At 37.7% G+C, this 4,994-nt stretch overlaps 1 pseudogene; it reads right to left on the bottom strand.

The window, feature by feature from the left end:
* Positions 1 to 1,193: 1,193 nt before the first annotated feature.
* Positions 1,194 to 1,289, bottom strand: LOC114223571 (U6 spliceosomal RNA; annotated as a pseudogene).
* Between the last annotated feature and the right edge of the window lie 3,705 nt (positions 1,290 to 4,994).

Consider the following 4,994-nt stretch of genomic DNA (forward strand, 5'->3'; position numbering starts at 1 on the left):
GGGGCAGAGGGAGAGGGAAAAGCAGACTTCCCGCTGAGCAAGGAGCCTGATGTGGGCCTCAATCCCAGGACCCAGGGATGGTGACCTGAGCCAAAGGCAGAGGCTTAACCAACTGAGCCACCCAGGTGCCCCCAGATGCTGTCCATCTTAAACAGTGATGGTGACCGATTAATATAATATTTATATAAGTACTAATGTGTTTATGTTGTCAAATATATAGTATTTTGTAGCATATATGCAATATTACACTATGTAATCATGGTGTTAGTTTTAAAAAATCTAAAATGTAATTCCTATCTACAAATATCTGAATATTTAAATAGAAAGAAATAATTTGGGGCGCCTGGGTGGCTCAGTCATTAAGCATCTCTCTTCAGCTCAGGTCATGATCTGGAGTCCCAGGATCAAGTCCTGCATCTGGCTCCCTGCTCAAGGGGAAGCCTGCTTCTCCCTCTCCCACTCCCCCTGCTTGTGTTCCCTCTCTCGCTGTCTCTGTCAAATGAATAAATAAAATCTTTAAAAAAAGTAAATTGTATAAAAAAATAGAATTTATTATTTATTTGTCAAATCTTGAGCTATGTCTTTGGACGTAGTTTTTTACAAAAATCTCTAATGTTAGGATACATTAAAGTTGGGAATAAGGTTAATCCTGGGGGATTTAACTACACTTCACATTTTCCAAGAGCAGTTTTCCACCCTGGTTATATTTTGGGACTCTCTTGGCTTGTTTTCTTAGAGGAGTTTAATTTTCTTGCAGCTCACAATATTAAAAATTAAATTCATACTGATGACCTAGATTTTAAAAAACAGAACAAATCAATGGTTATCCTGGGTAAACTGTTCTACCATATAAATGAGAACTGAATTCTATATGATTGGAACAAAACTCTCCCTCCAGACTTAATCTCCCATCAGAAAATTTTCTGGACTATATGAAAACTTCACCAGGTCTAAAGTTAAGAAAGAATAGTATAATCTCTTCATATATTACTTGTGAGTAAACTTTTTCATTGACTTTTATTGTCTGATGCAATTTGGCTAGGAATAGTAATAATAAATTACCTGTTCAATTGTTAAAAAGTTCTAGGTAGCCCTAATCATGTTCTTTCACTATATTTTTATAAACCCTTTTTTTTCTGTAAGGTTTTCTTTTATTTAAAAGATCATTCACACAATACTATATCCATAGATTAAAAAATATGGAATGTTCCACGAATTTGTGTGTCTTCCTTGTGCAAGGGCCATGCTGATCTTCTCTGTATCGTTCCAACTGCTGCCAAAGTGAGCACTACATTTTTAATTGTAGTGACTTCATTTATACCCACAGTTTATCTTTATCATTTATATATACCTTAGCTATCCAAAATCTACTTTGGCAGCTCCAAATTCCCTCTTAAGCACCAAACCTGTGTCTTCCAGGGTCCCCTGAATATGCCTCTGCATGTTTCATGAACAACTTAATCTTATAATATTCAAATATGACTCCAGCTAGCTTTCCTCTTCTTCTCCAAATTTACCTCATGTTGAGTATTCTTAGTTTCAGTGAATGGTATCAGTGCCCTCTCATTTTTCTGAAGCCAAAATTATCAGCATCATTCTAGACATTTGCCTTACACTTATTCCTCATTGCCATGCCTTTCCTCCCTGCATGCACTGAAACAACTGGAGATTACTATTTACCAATTTTAGCTCCTAGTGTCTCCTACTCTAAGAACTAAGTAAGTACTTTCTCCTCTCCATTTCTACAGTCACAACCTCAGTTTGATTTATCATCTCTTATGCTCATGATGTTTGTATTAGTCTCTTTACTAGATTCCTTGCCTAAATTCATTCCCAAACTATCCATCTTCCATAATGACTTAACAAGTCTGCTTTAGTTTTTAACAAGTTTGCTTTAAATAATTCAATACACGTTACCCAAATTAAGTCCAAATATTGTATTATGGCATAAGAAGCTCTGAATCTTCATCCTGTCTCCTCTAAAATGCATGTCTTTTTACTTAATTGTATCCTATAATTCAATCTTGCTGAACTAGGGTCTTTCCCAGCACATGTTAGCCTTCTCCTTGTACTTCTGGGCCTTTTGATAAAATGCTCAATCTGGTTTGTTCTCTCAACTTTCTACCTGACTAATTCCTGCTGGATTTTTTAAACCCAGCTTAATTATAACATCATCTTAAATGTTTTTCTAGTGTTGTCAGTGAAAATGGCAGAATAAAGAAATCCAAAAGTTCATCCTTCCATAAAGGCAATGGAATCTTATAAAAACTGTCAGAATCAACCTTTTCGGAATTCTGGAAACAGACCAAAAGCTTGCAACAATGAGGGCAAGATTTAAGTAAGAAAAGTACATCTGAATCTTGGTAAGAACAGAGAGTTTTGTGGTGTTTTAACTTACACTGTTCTTTGGCGGGGGGGCAGAAGGAGAGGGAGAAAGAAACCCAAGCAGTTTCCATGCCCAGTGTGAGCCTGATGCAGGGCTTGATCTCACAACCCTGAGATCATGACCTGGGCTGAAATCAAGATTCAGGTGCTTAACCAACTGAGTCACCCAGGCACCCCAAACTTATGCTGTTCTCATTTCACGTTTCCTAGTTAATCCACAACACTTGTACAGGTACCAGTACCAGAGGGAACAGAAAAGAGCCACAAAGAATTGTGGCTATTTGTTTTGACCTGTCTAATGGCTCTCTGGAATATCAGCTGAGGGGTTTGCCTTTATCTTGCCTAACTTGGAACTGTGGCAGCTTTTGAGGGCATTTGTCAAAAACATTTATAGGGAGATGTATTAGCTTTCTGAAACAATGGATAACACTTAGAGAAAACCACTTACTAATGAAAGAGCTTGGAATAGAAGACTAGGAATGAGATGTTCTGGGGAAACACATGTTTATTATTTTTTTTTAAAGATTTGTTTATTTTAGAGAGAGAGTGAGTGCACAAGTGGGGGGAAGGGCAGGGGGAGAGAGAGAGAAAGAGGAGCAGACTCCTCACTGAGCATGGAGCCCAACATGGGGCCTGACCCAGGGCTTGGTCTTAGGACCTGAGATCATGACCTGAACTGAAATCAGGTCGGTCAATTAACCAACGGAGCCAACCAGGTGCCCCAGGAAACATGTTTTTAAAAGCTCCAATATATTCATGGGAATCTAAAAAGTCATGTGAATTCCCAGAGCAAGAAACATGCTCAAGAAAGAATTAAGAAGGCCCTAAGCTCCCATTCTGACTGACCTTCAGGATCTACACAGGGAGGAAGTAAAGGCTAAGGCAGAGCTGTAAACTGCTTAACTGAGTATTGAAAGTATGCCCAGTATACACACAGGCCACTGGCAAAGACTGGGAATTTATTGTTTACAGGTGTTTAAGCAAATCTTCGTCCAGCCTCTAGCTCACCACTAAACTAACAGAAACTTTAGGGGCCGCACATGACAGAGAACAGAGAATTTACAAATTAGTTCAGAAAAGTCACCAGATATCCAAACAATCGCAACAACAAGGAACAACAGCAAACCCTAGGGACAGGGGTTTCCAGGTATCCTGATTTCCAGCATTGCTACATTAGCATATTAAAAATATTCAGTTTTCAATAAAGAATGTGATGCATACAAATGAATAAGAAATTATGGTCCATAAACAGGAGGAGGGGAAGCAATAAATAGAAACTGTACCTAAGGAAGGCCAAACATTAAATTTACTGGAAAAAGACTAATATACTTGTATGTTTCTATTTATAGGAAATGTCCAGAATAGGCAAATCCATTGAGACAGAAAATAGATTAGTGGTTTCCAGGGGAAAGGGGGAGGGGAAAATGAGAAATTACTCTTTAAAATGGCTATGGGGTTTCTTTTTGGGATGATTAAAACTTTCTGGAATTAGGTAGTGGTGATGCTTGCACAACATTGTGAGTATGCCACATAGCACTGAATTGTACAACTTAAAATGGTTAAGGTGGTGAATTTTATGTTATGTGAAGGTATCTCAATGAAAATATAAGTCCCCTTCCTCCCCAAAAATGTTTTCAAGACTTCTCTACATTAGCTTTGGCACTCCTTGTAGGTATCATAGGTTCCCATTACATATCTCTACCAGATTCTCCTGAAATTGCTGTTTTTTTTTTTTTTCTGCATGTCTTTTCACCTTGACTGTGGATTCATGGGGATTAGTGATAATGTTCCTTAGCCTAATAGCTAGAATTATGCTTGAGGTACAAATACACCACACTGGAAAAATGTGTAATAGAACCTTGTAGATGCTTGCTTGGGATTTATCTGTGATCATAAGGCAGATTCAAAATGAGAATAGTAATTGCCCTGAAAGGAACTGTCCAGAAGGAATGCAGTAAATAGGATATGCTATAGCTATTCACCTTTCAGAGGTAGTTAAAAAGAGCCACCTTATGGGATGGCCACAGAAAGCCTTAGTCTGAGGCATCAAAGGGCTTACTATAGCTCAAAACCTGTTAAGTACAAGTGAAACAATTAAACTACAACACAAGATCCATAAAATTAAAATATAGGATATTATATGCATTGTTTATGTCAGGAAAAAAAGTAAAATAGGAGATTAAATGCTATAGAGAGAGCGAATGGGGAAATTGTGAAAGGATCCGGCCCTGAATCATGGTTATTTAAACCTTCTTGGGAGTGACTCACCATCTCGCCATCTGTATATGGAGTTCTGCCACATCCAGTTGGGTTGTTATCAGAATAAATGTGGTTAAAGGATGTCCTCAAAGTCTAAGACAATTAATTGGATATGATGAAACAAGAAGACATTTGAAAATTATCATAAGTTTCCAGGATTTGATGGCTAGAAAAACGGTAGTGCCTGTAATAAAATGAGGAAGACAAGAAGGTCAATCCATTTTGACTGAAAGATGATAACAAAGAGGACTGGACATGTTATGTTGAAGATTAAGTGGAACATAGATATAAAAATGCTGGAACTCAGGGTAAGGACTGAACCTTTCTTAATAGTAACCAAGAGTTTTTGT

The sequence above is a fragment of the Eumetopias jubatus genome, unplaced genomic scaffold, assembly GCF_037043125.1.
Source record: "Eumetopias jubatus isolate StellerSeaLion01/CBP00866 unplaced genomic scaffold, mEumJub1_p1.0 scaffold_4, whole genome shotgun sequence".
Lineage (NCBI taxonomy): Eukaryota > Metazoa > Chordata > Mammalia > Carnivora > Otariidae > Eumetopias > Eumetopias jubatus.